The sequence below is a fragment of the Natator depressus genome, chromosome 2 (genome assembly GCF_965152275.1).
Source record: "Natator depressus isolate rNatDep1 chromosome 2, rNatDep2.hap1, whole genome shotgun sequence".
NCBI classification, from domain to species: domain Eukaryota; kingdom Metazoa; phylum Chordata; order Testudines; family Cheloniidae; genus Natator; species Natator depressus.
The window spans coordinates 17,731,349-17,752,455 of NC_134235.1; the positions used below are offsets into that span (position 1 = coordinate 17,731,349).

The 21,107-nt window shown below is 43.7% G+C and overlaps 1 protein-coding gene and 1 long non-coding RNA gene across 3 annotated transcripts in view; both read left to right on the top strand.

The window, feature by feature from the left end:
- Nucleotides 1-1,696: 1,696 nt before the first annotated feature.
- On the top strand, nucleotides 1,697-15,585 carry LOC141981267 (uncharacterized). Of its 2 annotated transcripts, none has more exons than XR_012637709.1 (3): nucleotides 1,697-1,801; nucleotides 1,981-2,144; nucleotides 15,426-15,585. It is a non-coding gene; the product is annotated as an uncharacterized LOC141981267 (long non-coding RNA). The 2 variants fall into 2 exon arrangements; XR_012637708.1 differs by having other exon boundaries at nucleotides 1,751-1,806.
- Nucleotides 15,586-17,699: 2,114 nt separating this feature from the next.
- ASAP1 (ArfGAP with SH3 domain, ankyrin repeat and PH domain 1) overlaps nucleotides 17,700-21,107 on the top strand; it is a 370,981-nt gene continuing 367,573 nt past the window's right edge. The window contains exon 1 of the mRNA XM_074943850.1: nucleotides 17,700-17,934. The gene's annotated coding sequence lies outside the window, so the exon portion shown is untranslated. The remainder of the gene's footprint in view (nucleotides 17,935-21,107) is intronic.

Below are 21,107 nucleotides of genomic sequence, written 5' to 3' on the forward strand. Positions count from 1 at the left end.
AATCCTCACCAATTTGTACAGGTGAACACAGACCCAAACCCTTGGATCTTAAGAACAATGAAAAATCAATCAGGTTCTTAAAAGAAGAATTTTAATTAAAGAAAAGGTAAAAGAATCACCTCTGTAAAATCAGGATGGAAAATACTTTACAGGGTATTCAGATTCAAAACACAGAGGATCCCCCTCTGGGCAAAACCTTAAAGTTACAGAAAACAGGAATAAACCTCCCTCTTAACATAGGGAAAATTCACATAAAACAAAAGAGAAACTAATCCGCCTTGCCTGGTTTACCTATACTGGTTGCAATATTGGAGACTTGGATTAGGATGGGTTGGAGAAGATGGATTTCTGTCTGACCGCTCTCAGGCCCAAGAGAGAACAAACACATAAACAAAGAGCACAAACAAAAACCTCCCCCCAAGATTTGAAAGTATCTTGTTCCCTTATTGGTCCTTTGGGTCAGGTGCCAGCCAGGTCAGCTGAGCTTCTTAACCCTTTACAGGTAAGAGGATGTTGCCTCTGGCCAGGAGGGATTTTATAGCACTGTATAGAGAAAGGTGGTTACCCTTCCCTTTATATTTATGACAGCCTGGAAAGAGGTTTAACTTCCAGGCTGGTTGACTCTGCCCTTCATCCTCCTTCATTTTTGTCCCATTAGTTGGTTTGGCCATGTTAGGAGGTTTTAGTTTGTGTGCAGAATTTGGAGGCAAGTTTTGAAATCAGTTGCATATATTTTCTCCCTGTGATAACTTATTTGATACCCAAGTTATGGTGGCATTTGTCGCAAGGGAATTTGGGTTCTTTCTCCACACCACCCCCATTTTATGGCAGCAAAAGAAGAGGCCCTGATAAGTGGTATCTAAGAGCCAGATCCACAAAGGGGCTTAGGCATTGCAATGCTGAGCATCACAGCACCTAACTTTTAGGCGCACAGGAGGTCACAGGAACAACAGTGCAATGCACAAAGTTGAGTTAGGTGCCCAGGCTCCCTGCACAGTGCATGGGGAGAGATAGATGCCTTCAAATGCAATCCACAAAGGCCAGCATGCTGGCAAGGAACCACCTAAGCTAGCCCATGGGAGATGCTGATCAGAGGAGTATGTCCAAAGACCCTCCACTCTTTCAGAGATAGCTACCTAAATCCAGGCTGCAGGATCTCTCCACAGCAATCCATGAATGGGAATCATAAGGCTTAGGAACCTAAGGCATTGTGACCCAGGAACTTCTTGATGCCAAACAGCAGAGGGCACAGGAGATGCATATTTTTACAGGGATCCTTTGGGTCAGATATAAGCATAATAATTCATTAAAAAGTGGCATGTGAGATCTCTACCAATAGCCAGCTCTGCACAGGGCATTACAATCAATGTGAAATGTTTACACAGAAGATATTTAAGGAGTTATGTATCTGTACTGAAAATTATGTTCTTAAGGTGTGTGAGTTACTGCAGATGCCCAGAAGGCAATAAACATGATTCTGGTCAGACAGGGGGAAGTAGACGCTTATCTCTACGTCTGTCACTGTGCATTGTGTGCCTCACAACATAAGTCTATTTGTATACTAAGCCACCAGCTAATCAAGTTTGTTAAACTGACTAGAGATCACAAAATCTACAGGAAGGAACACACAGCAGGAGGGTGTCCTGTTTATGACTAAGATCAAAGGATTAGTCTGATGCATCAGGAGAATGCAAGGGGACACAGGGTATTCTTCACTGAGGAGATGAACTGCTAGCATGTTCTGTCTTATGAACCAAGGGCACAGCCAACCTGGCTGGAAAATGCTGGAAAATATCTTTGGGTGAGGTAAACTTCATTAGACAAGACAGTATCTTGTTAATTAGGTCTAGGCTCTTGTAGAATTGTTATGATTTTATTTTACATGTAACCATTTATTTCCAATACTCTCACTTGCTACTTCTTGAATCTCTATTCTTTATTAAATACATTTTTACTTGTTTTCACTATAAACATTTCCAGGCGATGTGTGTTAAACAGAGCAGTGATCTGAAGGGAAACTGGTGTCTACGGCTTCTTTGGGAGCCGCTAATCTGTGAATACTGTGAACATCCAGTGGAACAGGGACTGGACGCTCCAGGGAGATGCTTGGAGGTTGGAGTCGGAGGTTGGAGCCATACTTAAGGGTCAGTAGCCCGGTGCCTATGCACAGTGACATGGTATTAAATTGCATGATCCCATACTATTTCTTAAATAGTAGAGTCACACTTGGTCAGCTGCAGATACTCTTTTGTAATGCTTTTATCAGTCTTCTCTCCTGACCACTTTGTCAAAATGGTTCAATATCTCTTATTTAACCTAGACTTTCCATATAACTACCTCTCTGCCCTGCAAGGTTCAGTATGTGCTTTGATAGTTTTGTCAGCACCCATGTACTGTACTTTCCCATTTCAACAGCAGATGGCCTTCCTTAGGTGCAATTCAGGGGCTGAAGCAGTTAGCTAGGAGGCAGATTTAGCCAGCACACATGTGCAGGGCAGTGTTCCTTAAGTATATATAGCATACTATATGTAGAAACTCACGATGGACATTTCATGTGACACCCATAGACTCTTTCTGGCAAACTGAGAGTAGTACCTGTTGCATTCATGCTAGATGTGTATAGATGAGTCCAAAACCAAATAGTATGATATAGTTCATTATATTATTATGTGATCATGCCATTACAGACTGTATCATATATATTCACACAAGGGAGAAGCATTTAGGTTAAACAAGCAACATTAACATAGGTATTTCCTGCATCTTTAATGTCAATGTAGTTTTTTTTTCCCCCACTGAATTTTTTTAGGCTTCCTCTGCAGAGTTCATGAAAGTCATTCACAAGCCAAATGTGCAGTGAATGACGCTTGGCGCCACAGGGGAACACAAGATGCTTTCCACCAGGTCTTTTATTTGAGGTATAACGTGATGATGCAATTCAAGACTGTCATGATGCTTATAGACAAAGAGGCAGAGTTAAGGTTGTGTAGGTAAGCTTGATTTTTAGCATTTCCTGACTTTTGAGTGCTTAATCATGCAACCTTCTTGCTCTCAACATTTTTAAGATAAAGAACCCAAAGACAGCTGATCCATTTTTTGAGTGCAACCTTCTGAAATAAATTCACCTTCATAGAGAGATCAGGCAGGGAAAATTTTAGCCAAATAGGTGAAAGTTTCAGAGAGATATGAAGGACTTAAAATAGAAGCTTAGAATGGAAACACTCAGGCCACTAAATAGCATTAATTAGCCCAAAGAAATACACATTGCATGTACTGTGCAGTCCATATTATATGTATTAAAAGCAGCAGGAATTGTAAAACAGATCTCAAATTTCCCAGCTTCAATTATAGTAACAGACTCCACATTAGACAGTAATAAACCTCCACATTCATATGAGTTTCTTCCATCTTTCTGGTACTGGATGAGTATATATCCTGTGATTATTCTCTCTCTATTTCTCCCAGCAGTTTCTCAATACTGGCTGACAGATGTATAAGCACAGGGTGAATAACTCATTGCCCTGGAAAAACCCAGTCTTACAGGAAATTCCTATATAACCAAAAAGAGGAACCTCCGGTCATGTAGCTACTTCCTCACTTCTTCCAGCATTCCATTAGAAAGGCAGAGATAACAGTGGCTTATATGAAGACGTGGTTTCTGATCAGCTAAACACCCTTCTGCTTTCTGTGTCGGTGAAGGTGATGAGTACTAGCAGAGGACATTCATGCACAAGTTAGTTTATATCCTATACACAAGGTGACAAATGCCAAGAGTATCCCTACACAATGCTGTGGAGGGGTTGATGGGGAGCCGCACCTTCCCAACTCCAGGAGGATAGTGCAACCTGCTCCCCTCTGCACAGCTGGCCTGCTGCTCTGGCCAGTGCTTCAGGTGCAGGGACTGTGATGATTTCTGGCTCCTGAGCAGGGTGCAGAAGCAGGGAAAAGGCTCCTTATGTCTTCCCCCTACACACACACACAAACACAAGCCTGCACCCATGCAGGGGGGATGATCTAGCCCCAGAAGAAGAATGACATGGCCTTGTACAAGTGATGTGGCTCGACTAGCACTGCTAGGCACAAAGAGGAGGTAGCAGTCATCTTTGTCCCTAGCATCATGCTTTCCAGGGCCAGATACAAGGGGGGGACGCACAGGGAGATGCACTGGTCTGAAAAGCACCCATGGCTCACATGTGCTGCTGATTACAGTATGCAAAGCAGCACAGTATATCTGTCCATTAGTATTTACCCATCACCTTAGCATCTGGGTGCCGCTAGCCAGCATAGCTGGGGGCTGGACACCCCGCCACAACTGGCTGACTTTACTCCATTGGCCATGATATAGGAGCTGGTATGCTACCGAGCTGTCTCTTCCAGTGTTCCTAGCTTTACAGAGAGATCCCACCCTGTCGCTATCTACTTGCTCTTCTGTCTTCCCCCTGGACAGCAGAGTGTAGAATCTAGCTGTCAAAGTTCAGGAGAGTGAGTATGGAAAGACAGAATACAAGATGGAGAAGAAGCTTCAAAGTGACTAGCTGTGCTGACTGCAAACCCTTAATAATACAAGTAATAATATTTATCACTAATGCAGAGTTTTGTACATGCACTAATTAATCTGGGAAGCGGCAAGAGATGCCGTTTGCTACAGGGACTGTAACAGTGGCAAAATGATTACCTAGAAAGGCACTAATAAAACCCACTCGCACGTTCTCCAACTGACCCTGGCAGCCAAAGCTTCCTCCAGAAGTGACCATGTGCTGTGGCACAAACTAGAAAAATGTTTGCATTGTTTTTTATGACTATTGTGTATGACTGTTTCCCTGTTCCATTTGGGATTGTTCCCTGCCTGAATGCACAGAGTTAAATCAAAAGAGGCTGTAAAGGGAGGCTGTTAAAGAACCTAGGAAAGGTAAAACAATGACACAGATAAAACCGACTATCAGGAGCCAGCTTCAAAGGAGTTAAGATAATAGTTGATTCCATCCAGACTACAATGGAGTACCTTTCCCAAGGCCAAGCTTGAGAGCAAAAGACCCTGACCGATAAAAAGGTCCCTGGCAGAAAAGAAGGGGGGTTGGGGTGCGCTGAGGATGTGTCAGAGAAAAAATTAACAGTATGATTGAGAGACAGAGGCCAGGCTGCAAACAGTGTAGGCTGGTTCTCCCAGCTCAGCAATAGGGAATAAGACAGAGACCCACCTGCACTATGGATTGAGAGGCTAAGTTCGGTAAGGGACTGGGTGTGTGGGCCGCTTTGTTATTTTAAGTCTACTTCCCTAAGACAGTGTACCTTTTGTACAAAAGAAACCATGCTTTGTTTTGACGACATTGTCTGTATCACTGCAAATATATGCTGTCATGGGCTCCCAAAGAGAGAGCCTGGCAAGGTCTGATCCCAGCTGGACCTGCTGAATTAATCACAGTTGGTACCAAGCAGGCTGCAACCCAGGTCTTGGTCTTAGAATGGGTGAACTATGGTGTTCCACTGCAGGAGAGTTAATGCCCCAGGCTTGGGATCTGTGGGGATTGCAATCAGAGAGACTCTGAGAAGGGACAGCAGTGCAGCTAGCCTGGTAACCGTGACATGCTGCTTTCTTCATCATCTCTCCTTAATTTCCTAAAGAGGAGAAAAAGTTTTAGGGCCAAATCCTCAGCTAGCTTAGCTGTACTGATTTACAACAGCTAAGGATCTGGACCTTAATTCCAACATTTATCAGGAAAAAATAAAATTTGCTTATTGGAAAACATTTTTGTTATGAGGGACACAGTAAATCCCAGTTAATGGAAGGCAAGGGAGTATTTGTTTTAAATAGTTTATCTTTTTCTCTTTCAGTGTTCTAGAAGCTTTGAAACAAAATTGCTTTTGCTAATGGTGTTATTTTCCAGTTAGCAACCACCGATAATTTTCCCCTTGGTGTGCTTGCACTAGAGCCATTGTGAGTGGAAGGAAGGATAGTGGAACACATAGACTTGCGAGTCAGGATGCCAGGGCTCTATTGTTAGTCCCACCACACACCTGTGGTACTGTGAAGGGGTCAGCTTGCTGCTGGTGCCTCCTTATGGCCAGACATGGCATAGCAGCTCTCCCTCGCCACTGGGATCTCCTGCAGCTGGCTGCTCCGCCTCTGTGGTGGCTTGTCTTTTCCCGTGACACGGCCCTCTGGCCACGTCATTTCCAAGTCGGAAGACAGGGGAATTAACACAAATAAACAGAGTTAGTATGAGAGAGGGGGACACCTCCCCGTCAGGGTGTTCCAGGATCAGGCCTTCCCTTCCCTCAGGGAGGGACCTTCAGGCAGTTATTTTCAGGGAAGCTCCTGCTTTCCCTCAGCCCTTTCCTCAGGCACTGAGCATTGAAGGTCTGTTCTCTTCCTTGCTTTGCCCACAGGTGAGCTGCTCTGTTCCCTTTAACTACTTCCCTAGTCTATGCATCTCTTGCAGGTCTGGTAGGGTGGGGTCGGCTGGGCCCAGATCACCTTCTTAACCCCTTGGTGTCCAGTGTGGGGTTTGTGTACCTCATCACAGTGACTTTGAGCAACTCACTAAGGGTATGGCTACACTGCCAAAAAGAAAAATCACCAGCAGCAGCAAGTCTCAGAGCCAGGGTCAACTGACGTGGGCTTGTGCTTGTGCTAGGGGGTAAAAATTAGCAGTGTAGACGTTCCTGCTCAGGCTGGAGCCAAGCTCTGTGAGACCCAGCAAGGAGCCTGGGTCTCAGAGGTCAAACTCCTGTCTGAGGGGCTATTTGTAGCCCCACAGTGTGAGTCCCATGAGCCTGAGTCAGTTGACCCAGGCTCTGAGACACATTGCCATGTTTTTGCTTTTTGCAGTATAGACATACCCTGAGGCTCAAATTTTCCAAAGTGTCCAGTTTTTGGGGTGCCTCAATTGCTAGATGCTCATGTTGAGCTAGGATGGGCCAGGGGTTAAGGTGCTACCCTGGGGCCCAGGAGATCCGTGGTCAATTCCCTATTCTGCCCTAGATTTCCTGTGTGACCCTGGGCAAATACCTTAGGCCCAGATCCTCAGAGGTATTTAGGTACCTAATTTCCATTAAGAAGAGGAGTACTTGTGGCACTTTAGAGACTAACCAATTTGAGCATAAGCTTTCGTGAGCTACAGCTCACTTCATCAGATGCATACTGTGGACTGTTTTTGAAGTGACAAATACCCATTTTTTCATGGTCTGTGTGTATAAAAATATCCTCACTGCATTTTCCACTTTTATGCATCCAATGAAGTGAGCTGTAGCTCACGAAAGCTTATGCTCAAATAAATTGGTTAGTTTCTAAGGTGCCACAAGTACTCCTTTTCTTTTTGCGAATACAGACTAACATGGCTGCTACTCTGAAACCTAAAATAGATAGGACCTAATTTCAGGAGAAGATATATATCCACCAATCTAGCTGAATTCATTGGGAACTCCAGTTACACAACACCTCTGAAAACCAGGTTCCAGGGCTCAGATCCATAAAAGCGTTTAGGCTCCTAACTTCCTTGGAGCCTCAAATTGGACATGTACCCGTTTTGACACCTGAATAATCTGAACATATTGAGCATACACTAGTCTCTGTGCATCTTAGTTTCCATGTTAGTAAAGATAGGATAATGCTACCTTACCTCATTCCTATCTGTAATGTGCTTTCAGATTCCTGGACAGAAGCGGCTTAGTGCTTTATTTCATCTTCTTACTTGGGCAAGAGCAGCATCAATGATTCTCCCACTAGTCAGTGACTGGAGTTTCTTAAAAAGAAAAGGAGTACTAGTAGCACCTTAGAGACTAACCAATTTATTTGAGCATAAGCTTTTGTGAGCTACAGCTCACTTCATCGGATGCATTCAGTGGAAAATACAGTGAGGAGATTTATATACACACAGAACATGAAAAAATGGGTGTTATCATACACACTGTAAGGAGAGTTTTTTAGTTTACTGTGGCTGCAAAAGGAGAAACAAACTTAAATCATTACAAATGGGTTTTTTTCTTTCTATTTCTTTGAATGATGAATTGTAAACAAAAGGAACGTAGAGGACTTTCCATGATTAATGTTAAGGTAGGACAAAAGTGGAGGAGTTTTATTTACTGTTCCTCATAAGCTGAACATTTTTAATTTCTTAATTTAATAGTAATAATAATACTTAGCTCTTATACAGTGCTTTTCATCAGAAGATCTCAAGCTGTTTTACAAAGTAGCTGGAGGGTAGGGATAGGATACAGAAGGACCTAGACAAATTGGAGGATTGGGCCAAAAGAAATCTGATGAGGTTCAACAAGGACAGGTGCAGAGTCCTGCACTTAGGACAGAAGAATCCCATGGACTGCTACAGACTAGGGACCAAGTGGCTAGGTAGCAGTTCTGCAGAAAAGGACCTAGGGGTTACAGTGGATGAGAAGCTGGATATGAGTCATCAGTGTGCCCTTGTTGCCAAGAGGGCTATCGTCATATTGGGCTGGATTAGTAGGAGCATTACCAGCAGATTGAGAGAAGTGATTATTCCCCTCTATTCAGTACTGGTGAGGCCAGTTCTGGAGTACTGCATCCAGTTTTGGGCCCCCCACTACAGAAAGGATGTGGACAGATTGGAGAGAGTCCAGCAGAGGGAAACGAAAATGATTAATGGGCTGGGGCACATGGTTTATGGGGAGAAGCTGAGGGAACTGGGCTTATTTAGTCTGCAGAAGAGAAGAGGTGAGGGGGATTTGATAGCACCCTTCAACTACCTGAAGTGGGGTTCCAAAGAGGATGGATCTAGGCTGTTCTCAGTGATGGCAGATGACAGAACAAGGAGTAATGGTCTGAAGTGCAGTGCAGGAGGTTTAGGTTGGATATTAAGAAAAAGTTTTTCACTAGGCGGGTGGTGAAGCACTGGAATAGGTTACCTAGGGAGGTGGTGGAATCTCCTTCCTTAGCGGTTTTTAAGGTTAGGCTTGACAAAGCCCTAGCTGGGATGATTTAGTTGGGGATTGGTCCTGCTTTGAGCAGGAGGTTGGACTAGATAACCTCCTGAGGTCCCTTCCAACCCTGATATTCTATGATATCATTATCCCCATTTTACAGGTAGGGAAACTGAGGCACAGAGAGGAAAAATTATTTGCCTAGAGTTGTCTATTCTATATAGGCTCTTATGCCACCTTTATTGCCCTGGTGTCTGAGTGCCTTCCAGTAGTGCATTAAGCAATATAACTAGCATCTGTCTGGTGTGGTTCATTCTCTCTCTCATCTTCTCCACAGGGCTGAATTGTGTGTTCAGTGTAGTGTTTTGTTTTCGTAGGGTTTTATTTTATGGCTCCCTCCCAATCCAAGTGGAGATATTGGTACAGGTAGTGTGGAGAACTTTATATTCATAGGATCTGGTCGGTGTGAGAGAAGGAATAGACTCAGAACCCAAACCTGTCACATTGAAATCAGTGGAGGTTTGGCTTCAAGGATCACACACCTGTTAGGACATCAGCCAATGCAGGTTCCACATTAAAGTTGGACAGACAGAATGAATTAATCAGTGGAGAACTGTGCTTTCTACAGTCTAGTCGTGTTTTGGCAAGTCTGACATATGCCCCAAGCAAAGAGACTTTTACCACTTTCCTTGGGAGCTGGACTATTCCATAGACTAACAGCTCTTATCATCAGGAAGGTTTTCCCAATTTCATTCTAAGTCTTTTAGATAGTCTTCCATGTCCCACCCGACAATTTCTTCTCCCTCCATTTTTCACCCTTCACGTATTTCAAGACTTATCAATGCTCCTTCTATATCCTCTCTCAACAACAATACTTAGATTTTTCATCAAAAGTCAGTTCCTTCTGGTCCCTTTGCCAATTTTGTTGCTATTTTCTGAACTTCCCTCCCATTTGTCACTACCTCTCTGGTCTTGAGATACTTATTATGTAATGCAATAATCCTGGTGTGGCTGCCCCTTTATCATTGCTATTTATTGTTTACTGAGTGCTTGACAGTGTACACAGAGCCCGATAGGAACAGAAGAAGACACTATCCCTGCCCCATGGATCTTACTAATGAAATCAAATGCAGACAACAAACACAAAGTGACACACAATGTGTTGTACACAATTCATGCATTTCAGGTAATGCTGTTTTTATATCTAATGTAGTAGGTGAGTTAATGTTGATGGGCCTCATGGAAGACGTTAGCTTTAATGGAGATATTCTAAAGTGGAGAGGGTTGATGGGGACTGGTGGGATGGTGATAACCATTGGGAAGATGCCCTTACAGGTTTTCATTTCTCATATATACATACACTCATTAGGCTGAGAAATGAAAACCACAACCTCCTTTGCTCAGCTCCATAGCTCCAGCTTCTGTATATATATATACACACACACTTTAAAGATGGTTCATAGACTTGGTTTGGACAAGTGGGAAAGTTGAAATATGGACAAATTAATTTTTTTACCCAACTGGTTCTGTCCTACATAGGATCTTACATTGCTCTCCTCATCGTAGCATTTGAATGCCTTTCCAGTAGTGCACGGGGTAGCGCAAATATCATTTTCCACATGGGGTTTGTTCTTCCTCTCATCCCCTCCCTGGGGGGGAGAATTGTGTGTGCGGTGGAGTGTTTTGTGTTGGTAGGGTTCTGTGTGCCCTCAACTCTCGGGTGCCCCCTTCAGGCCCAGAAATGGTGTTCCGAGGGATCCTTGTCTCCGGCACCTCTGGTCGCTACTTTCTTGACCCTGCAATGGCCATTCCCAACCTGAGTCTCTCTCTCTCTAGGAGTTCTCTGGTTAAGTCAAATAGACCTTCTGCGGTAATGAAGGGTCCGACTATATCTTAAAACTAATACTCTTCTGCTCCTCGTGGGCCACTCTAAAGTACTTTGCCCCCGCTGCTGGGCCCGGCAGAGTTCCTCCCCTGCTGCAGCTTGTCCAGCAGGGTTCTCCTCCTCCCTCCACCCCCAACTCCCTTACCCAGGGACTCTATCAGTTTACCTCAGGGATCTTCCTGCCCCTTACACGCCCTCTCTCATGGTCTCCCCCAAAGGACCCTAACCTGCGCCCTGTGGATCCCTTCCAGCCTGGCTTCCCCAGGCCTTGATCAGAGAGAGAACTCTCCCTGTTATGCTATCCTGGGTCCCTCCTCCTTAATTGAGTTCGGCACTCTGTTTATAGCCTTTTCCTGACCCTTTCACAGCGGGCCTTATGAATTATCTCACCTTCGGCTCGGGGCAAGGCTGAGCCCGGTTGGCTTTAAATGGCCAGCCAGCCTGTAACCGGTTCTAGATCGGGGTGGGCAAACTTTTGGCCCAAGGGCCACATCTGGGTATTGAAATTGTATGGTGGGCCATGAATGCTCACAAAATTAGGGTTGGGGTGCAGGAGGGGGTGAGGGCTTCAGCTGGGGGTCAGGGCTCTGGGGTGGGGCCAGAAACGAGGAGTTCAGGTTGTGGGAGGGTGCTCCAGGCTGGGACCGAGGGGTTCAGAGGGCAGGATGGGGGATCAGGGCTGGGCAGGGGGTTGGGGTGTGGGAGGGGGTCGGGGTGCAGGCTCCAGGTGGCGCTTACCTCAAGCAGTTTCCAGAAGCAGCAACATGTCCCCCCCTCTGGCTCCTATGCAGGGGCGTGGCCAGCGGCTCTGCACACTGCCCTTTCTGCAGTCGCCACCCCTACAGCTCCCATTGGCCACACTTCCCAGCCAATGGGACCTGCGGGGGCAGCACTTGGGGCGGGGGCAGCATGCGGAGCCCCCGGCTGCCCCTATGCATGGGAGCCAGAGATGGGACATGCCCCTGCTTTCGGGAGCCGCACTGAGTGGGGCAAGCCCCTGACCCCGCTCCCTGGCTGGAGTGCCGGAGCGGGGCAAGCCACGGACCCGCCCCCTGGCAGGAGTTTGAGAGCCAGATTAAAATGCCCGGAGGGCCAGATGTGGCCCCCGGGCCGTAGTTTGCCCACCCCTGTTCTAGATATCCTTAAACTACTTGATATTATCTCTTTCAACTTCTCATTTTCTATTAGTGAATGTATCTTTAAGAAGAATGGGATCTCTGCAGTTGCCATGGAAAATTTTGTGCATCTCATGAGACTGAATCATAGAATACATAGTGTAGTTACAGAAAATATCTGGAACTATGCATGCCTCGAGAGCTGCAGTAATCAGGAGCTTGGAAGCATTTTAAATAGAGATGTCCCAGATGGGAAATGAGATCTTTTTTTTCCATACATAGATAATATGGGCATAATGGATGACACAATGCTTGGAATTCCTTCCTACTCAGTAGCAGAGTCTATGGAAAATTGTGAAAGAAAATGGGAAAGTCTGCATGGTACTTTGTCATTCATGCAGAAGAGTGCCAGAGGAAGGGATGAGCAGCTCAGCTCAGGAATGAATAAGGCCTGAACTGAAATCAAAACTTTTAAGTTTTGAATCAACTTCTCCGCAATTCCCAACATGGCTGTTGCTTCCCCTGCTTTCATAACCCTCCCTTCCTCCTCCTCCCACAGCAATAACCAAGGCTCTGTATGTTCTGCAGCTGGGGAATATGCTGAATAATCCATCTCATGCCACAAAAGAAAGAAAATTCCTATTCCTTGCAGTCGTAAAGAAAAGCTTAAAATTGTCAACTGAGGCTATGTTTGCAACATGACTACCTCCTGTTGATTTCAACAGGAGTTAGAAATCTAAATACTTTTGAGGATCGGGGCATAATCTTTAAATAAAAAGAATCAAATCCAAGCTGTCTGTGCCTTAATCAGAACAACATGCATGAGAAGTATTGGCCATTTTCACCACTTTACAAAAAAAAACTAAAGGGACACATCTGAGAGCAGGGACAACACAAGAAGAGTTTGGAAAACTGGATGAAATGGTCAGCAAGTAAGAAGCCTATTTCTCAGTTCTTTCTGTGTAAAGTGCAATCAGGGTAGACTTGGCCCTTTGGAGTGCAGGAACATGACATACACCTTTGACGGAACATGTTCCATCATTCTCTTCCTCAAGCACACTTTTTCATAGTGGGAAATAACAAGAGAAAATAACTCAATCTCATCTGAATACACATTAAGCCAAAAGGGTGTCGTTCAGAAACCACATCTAACAGCAGGTGGTGCCTCTGATAAGCACAATGCTGGGACTGAAATTTATTCTACGGTTTTACATTTGGTTTAGAAATTGAATAACCCCAGTGCAATTCGTCCTGGCAACAGTGAAGTCCAAAATAAACCAGGCGGGAGAATGCAAGGCAGAGTTCTACAAGGTTATGCAGTGCCCAGTGTGTCCTTGACAGTTTTTAAGTGTCAGCTTCCTTGCCTGACTACTGCAGTACATGATTATCAGAAACTCACTATGGTGAATGAAAATTTGAGACCTAATTGTCCTGGTACTCACACTGGTGTAAATCAGGAAGAAACTCCAGTGAAGTCATTAGAGTTACACTGATGTAAAACCAGTATGAGCGAGAGGAGAATCAAATGAGCACCCCTGCCCGCCTCATCAGCACCACCTCTGTGGAAGCTTTACATCCAGATCCCAACTTTCTACCTCAATCCAATCTCTTAATTCCACTCTCATAAAAAAGTCCAGTTTGTGCTTGGGGGCAAAATACGAAATACGCTGTGTGCGTTACGGTGATAAGTACCCTGGGTATTCTGCAGTTACATGGCCATGGGCTATACCACAGAATCCACCCTTCTCAGAGAACTGGGCTTCATAACCTAAACTTTAATTTTTAAAGGAATTAAATTTCTAGCATATGCGGTTGAGAAAAAAACGTTTCAAATGTGAACCAATCCAGAGCTATCAGATTACTTGCATTGATATCTTGATTCTGAAACCTAATGATGCCATTGTAAATGTCAACATTATTAACTATATCTATGATGGACCAATGGAAACATCATGATAATGTGTAGCTCCCACAAACCCAAACTGCTTCTCGCATCTTCCAGCTACCAAAAGCTTCAGTTATCCCTTATCCTGCTACCAAAATCTCCAGCTTCCCTCATTACAGTTTCTGCAATGCAGTTATGTGGTTTCAATACAAAATTTTACAGCACATTGAAATGAAAAGTGAAACATTTTGGGCAGCCTAAAATAACCGTACTTTAAATAAGACAAGAAATACTGTACTGATTGCATTCTTTTTCATATATAATTCAACAAAACCTGCACCGTTTAAAAGGATATGAAGTGACTACAGACGTTCTACTCTGCTGCATAGGAGTACCACAGAATCCAGGTGCCTTGCCATAGAATTTAGGTCAAGCTCATTATAGTCTATCCAGGGCCTTGATTATTATTTATTGGTTACAGCAGTATCATAGGTGTGCATGGCATATGTGATAAATGAAGGGGGTGTGGGAGGGTAGCTCCCTCTTATGAACACCCAGCCAGCCAGTTAGCTATAAAGTCCCTCTTGGTGGCTGTTTAATTCTTGCTTTACCTGTAAAGGGTTAAAAAGTCCCCCAAGTAAAGAAAAGGGAGTGGGCACCTGACCAAAAGAGCCAATGGGAAGTCTAGAACTTTTTAAAATAGGGAAAAAACTTTCCCTTTGTGTCTGTTGCTCTTCTCCAGAGAGAGGGGACAGAACAGGACAGGGCTGCAGTATTGCTGTAAAAAGCTTTAAAACTAGGTATGAAAAAGCATCAAATCATATTTCAACCCTACTTATCTGAAACCCCAAATATGTAAGTAATCAGGGAATGTCTAAGAAGACGCACTTAGGGTTATTTCTTTTATTTCTTATTGGCTTGTGGACTCCTCTGGGCTAACCCCAGATGTTTTTGTTTTGCTTGTAACCTTTAAGTTGAACCCTCAAGAAAGCTATTTGGGGTGCTTAATTTTTAGAATTGCTCTTTTAAAACCTAGCAAAAGCCTAAATTCCAGATGTATTTTCTTTCTTTTTGTTTTAATAAAATTTACCTTTTTTAAGAACTGGATTGGATTTTTGATGTCCTAAGAGGTTTGTGCACATGTTGTTTCATTAGCTGGTGGCAACAGCTGATTTCCTTTGTTTTTCTTTCTCAGTTCTTCCCTCGGGGGGGTGGGGGGCAGGGGGCTGAAAGGGCTTGAGGGTACCCCACAGGAAAGAATTCCCAAGTGCACCTTTCTGGTTCAAAAAGGGGTTTTGCATCTGAATGGTGGCAGCGTTTACCAAACCAAGGTTAGAGAAAAGCTGTAACCTTGGGAGTTTAATACAGGCATGGAGTGGCAAGTATTAATTTTTAAAATCTTTGCGGGCCCCACTTCTGCACTTGAAGTGCCAGAGTAGGGAATCAGCCTCGACAGCATATTACAGGCATAATGAGGCAAGGTACCTTCTCTGAAGAGCTAATTTAGGCTGAATAGAGGAGAGGAGAGAATGAAGGAAGGTTTCAACAGTAAAAGATCATGTGATTTGTATTATATACAGCCTGATAGGGGGTTGAGGGTTTTGTTTGCTTTAAATCTGGTTTATTTTTTAATTTATTTTTACAGAGAATATGTTGTCATACACCAAGCTTTATATTTCATCTCAAAACACATAATCAAAGAAGTCCTTAAGGTAGCACTGAGCCTGTAAGAGGCCAACACCCAGAAGAAGAGCCACTGCCTCCAACTGAACCCAGACACAACCTTTAAGTGATGCTGTTGGAAAAGGGAAAACAAAAGTGGTGCTCACTTCCCCAGTTAAAGGCATCTGCCCTCCACCTAATTGTCATCAATTAGGACAAAGTCTTGAGGTCTTACTGAGCTCATCATCTCTAAACTCGCATCCCCAGGTAGCAGCAGTTTTAAGAAGTGATTTCTTCCATCTCAGCTTAACAGGAAACTGCACAACTTCCTCTTGCATGGGCATCTTGTCACAGTATTACATGGTTTCATCGCCTCCATTCATCCTTCATTGTACTACTGTGACTCATTTCATCTGGGGCTGAAGGTGAAGACAACACAGAAATTCAGCCTGGTGCAGAACACAGCATCCAGAAAAATATCAAGAGTGTATCACACAAGAACTTCATACCCTCCACTGGCTTCCAGTTCACTTCAGGTGGCAACTCAAGGACCAGCTCTTCATCTTTAAGGACTTGTTATATCTGAGTTAGCCTCTCCAGCCATGACTCATCCAGATGGTTCTGTTGGCTGATCCCTCAAGAACAAGAGATAAAGAATTTTCCCAATCAAAGTTTCCTCTTGCCTTTAGACCCACCTAGAGGAAGAGAGAAGGGTGTGCGCTTGCAAGCATGATCATTTTCAAGCATGCGGTCCATGACTCACCCTTTTGCAAAAATCTTCCCACAATAGTGGAAGAAAACCTCAAAAACACAGTAAGCAATGCTGATGAATATGGGGAGGCAAATAGCAGTGTTCACTGTGGAATTCTCTTTGTATATGTCACAGTCACTGATGCTATTGTCAGAAAGGCCAAGTAAATACCTAACGCAAACAGGCAGAGACTAGTAGTTACTGGTGCTTGATGAAAAGTATGACTTGAGGGAAGATTTGTAAGGAGATATTGAGTGTGGTTAGCACACAGGAAGAGGGTGTTAATAAAGGGAACTCTAAGTGGCATTTATGAAGAACCACATCTTGTCTGTGGTAGACTTCAACAGGATCAGGATCTGGCCTAAAGTAGATTGGGTAATAAATCCAGAATCATAACATTTGCCACACACTGATCAACTCCTGGTCGATCTAATCCATGATCCTGTCTCTGGTGAGACCGCTGCATAACACTTCATAGAATCAAAAATGTTCATTTAAACAACTGTTTTGACAAAATGTGGTCTTTGCTTATGTTTAAATTGTACTTTTGCCAAAAATACTTCGATTTTTCTCAAAAGTTTCCATTTTTCTACAATCCTTTTTCCATCTTTTATTTATGTTTTTTCTTCTGTTTATCATTTCTTGCTTTTGTTTTGGGATGACAGGGGTCTATTGCCAATTTTGATTGGTCGATGTAGTCCTAACACGGTAGGATTTTTTTTTTCCAAAATTGAAAACAAAAATAAATGAATTGAAAAAATGCCATGGAAAAATAGGGGTTAGGTGGGAGAACAGTCCATTTAGAAAATCAGTAAATCTCACCATTGCTGTGCCTTAAGTAACATTTATTTTTCGACCAGCCCTCCTAGGAAGATGAAAAAGTCAGTGTCCCTAACTACTTATGCAAAGCTGGATATCTGGTAGAGGGGTTCTCTCATCTCATGCCCTGAATTACTAAGGGCTTAAATCTCAGCTTCCCCTACGCAGATGAGGGAAGAAAGGTGCCTCTCCCTCCACCCTACAAGGACCCCAAATAAAGGCTAAGCAAAATTGCAGTTATTGCTCCCCAATTACATCCCCAGGGCTACCTAGGCCCCGAAATGGAGTGGAGAGAAGGAAGAGTCATGGCTGCATGGGGGTCTGGTGGAGTATGTTGTACCTGATCCCTTCAGGGAGGTTAGCGTTGTGTGCACGCTCCAGAAAGCTGCAGAAAACTTTCTGGATCATAGACAGTCAAACTATAGGCCAGTCACTTAACCTTTCTGTGTCTCCATTTCCCACTGTGCAATAGGGATAGTGAAATCACCTAGCACTCTGGAATGCTGTAGCTTTAATTCATTAGTATCTATAAAGCGCTCAGAGATCATCTCCTGGATGAGGCTCTAGAAATGCCAAGGAATATTGTATATCACTTTTAGCTACACTCCTACTCTGAAAGTTTCCCTACAGAATCCACTGATTCAACTATTTCAAATTCTGAATTATCTAACTTGGCAAATTGGAATCGGCTTTTCAGAACGTTCTGAGGAACAAAAATGTGCTCTGTGTCAGTACCAGGAAACACGGAGCAGTATTATAGTCAATCTGTATGCTGAATGAGTCAGCCACAGTTTATGCACCTGCTGTGACTTACAAATCTGAATGCACTTGGAGATGCTGGTTTTGCAAACAGATGGATTTTGTAAATCCTGTTACACACAGAAATGTTAAGAGCTTCACAACAGAAAAGGAGCATGTCCATGTAAGTATCAGATCCACTTACCCTTACAAATTTTAAAATTGTGCTTCATTTTACTCAGGCAGAAGATATAAATAGCATCATCTTAGGCAAGTCACTCTGGTTGCATTTCTGAGAATGGTGACTCTCAAGAAATTTAAATTAGTTGATTTCTGCATTTAGCTACAAGAAATAATCAGGAAGCTAGGATGAGTGATGTGTACCTCTAATGATACATCAGTTATAAAGGATTCCGTTTGACCATAATCTAACAAAAGAACCGGTTCTGAGAAAACATAGGGTCTGCATGTGTAAACTGCTTGCTGTGCATTCTCTCAATCACAGGGCTTTGTTTCCAAAAAGTTACTGGAATGTGTTGTTTCCACAATGTTTAAGCAGCTCAGGGAGAGAAAAAATTGCATAACGTATTTTGTACATGAGCTTCACTTTTTTACATGCATTGAACTCCGTTTGCTTTGTGCATAAACAGAATCTGCTACTGGGGCACAGGACAGGGATATGAAAATAAACAAGGAGCAGAGCTAGATTTTTTTTTTTTTTTTTTTACTAAAGGTGGCCATGGGGACAGGGGAGCTAGCAACTGGTATTGTGGAAAGACAAAACCCAAATAGAATACATAAAAAATTCAGAGGGGCAGAAATATCGTAGAGTGTGTGTCAGCAATTTACATACAACATTGCTGGAACACTTCCATTTATCAACACAGGGAGATGGCTGTAATCGGAGCGTACTTGGCTCTGACAGTGATTAGACGTACTGTATGTGCTGACTATCTTAAATCAACACCAGACACAAAATACGACCTGGCAGGGTTGCACTTTAAGGAGAGAAGAGTACTCTAGTGATCTATGCACAGGACTTACAGCGTGGACCCCTAGCCTTCTAATCATGGCTCTCAAATGAGTACTTCTGTGGCATCAGGCAAGATGCTTAACCTCTCAGGGCTAGATTATGTCTGGCCCCCATTTAGGACCGTGGGGTTGGGAATTTGTAAGGAAACGTACCATCTTGTACCCTCATGAAGGGGATAGCCATAACCTCAGTCCTTCCTCTGATGCACACTAGGCTAATACTGAGCGGCACTAACCATCCCAATAGGAGAGAGGGGGAGAGAGAGCCGTGATCCCATCTCCCTCCTACAGCCCAGCCAACAAATCTGACTGACTACAGAGGAGATTAGCAGTGACTGCACCCCGCCTTTTGCTCTATGGGAAACAACATCCCTAATGGGAGATAGTGGCTGAATGGCAGAAACGAGCCCTTACTTCCCCTCCTGTAAGGTGGGTATGAGACCTATATACTTCCCACCGGTGTCGGGAGAATCGTTAGTTAATGCTTGAAAAGGGCTACATATTATACACCCTAGCTATTGTTATTAGAAGTGTATTATGTTAAATATCATTAAAGCAGTTAAAATATCATTATTGCTAATGGGATTTATCTGGGTAGATCTCCCATGTGGTATTCTCTTAGAAAAAGAAGTGATCAACTTTTTAGCGTACGTCACCAAAGATAAACGTGTCCACTCCTGTATTACTAATGACACAGCTGGTAGCCGTGTAGTACTGGTAAGGGAAGTTGAACAAACGTCGAGCATGAGTGAACACAGTTTTAACTTGAGTACTGTAGTTGTTTTCATGATCCCCCTCACAACTAGTAAGACAAGTATTTTGTTGCCAGACCAGTCCTCTAAAAAGTAGTAATTGTTCAATTAGCACTTAAGGTCTGGAGCTCATTTCTTCTTCCTCCCAATCATTAACAGCATGTTGTTCTGCTAAGATCGTATTGATAATTTTGGAATGTACATGCAAGTGGGAGTGAGGAAAGAGCATCGGATCCAGGCATTCATTTATATCCCATACCTAATGCAAAATGGACCTGTCAAAAATCTGTCACACAGAAACTTTCCTTCTGAATGGGGCAGAGAACAGGGACTCCGGTAACAAATGGAAGGGGCTGGGCCAGAACTGGTATCCATTTTCCTAGGAGACACAGGGCTATAGAGACTGGAAATGCCTGACAAGGAACCTGGGGCTTTGAGCCTTGCAGCTGAGTCTCTGGGAAATAATTCTATCAAAGCAGCATATAGTACCATGTGCAACTGCTGCAGACACGTAGCAAACATTCTGCTTACTGTACTATACTAAACTTCCACTCTCGGAGCCAAAAGTTAGTCTCATTGATAAAGCCTAAGTAGGTGGTTTTTGAGCATGGGACCTCTAGAGATATTGGGATCGAAGAAATTCTCCCTCCCACCACCACCCCAATCCAGATGTGGAAGGCATGGAACACTACTGCAGCCCACTATGTGGCCCCTAAACATATGTTTTGGCCAGTGGATTCATGGAATTTAGGATCCATTGGCAAAACCTCCACCCCTTCCATGGTTCAGACAGCCCCCAGTTCTCTTTCCACAGCACCTCACAGGGTGCTACTGCAGAGCAATGCTGCACTGTGTGCAGAGGGGTCGAAGCCCTTCTGCATGGTTTTACTGCAGTCAAGGCCGCATAAGCACAGCAGAACCAAATCCGTTTCACTACCTTTGAGGACTTCTTCAGCATTTCCCTGGGACAGAAGATTTTTCTCTTAGCCACCATTCAGTCTAAGTTTCTGGTGTTGCAGACACTATGGCTAGGGATTTTCAAATGTGCCCAAGGGCATTAGATGTCCAGCTCTCATTGAATTTTGGAGATGGCCTAACTCCTTTAGTCAACTTTGAAGATCTCAGCCTGTAACAATATAGGCTTCCCTCATCCCACATGTATCACATCGCCGACATTCCAAAGCACAGTGTGAATTAGTCTGCACAAGCTAACATACTTTACAGTCAGCCCATAGCAACAGATGTGCCCACTGCACTATACATGCAGGCTTTGTGCCAGGACCATTGCAGAGGGCATCCTCTTTCTTTATGGTTCTTGTTCTGTAGATAAAACAAATTAAAATTTGAATATTTATTCACCTGGCACTCAACAGGATCAAATGACTTTCGATATATCGACAGTCAGCCTCCATCTGTTACTAATGATCCCAATTACTGTTATCATAAACAGAACCCGATCAACTAATATGCTCTGAGTCACTGTTTTCTTTTTCTTATATCACATCCCTACTGCGCTACATTGAATATGTCTAACCAGAAAGCAATGCTTTGTTACTAGGCAGATCATCTCACT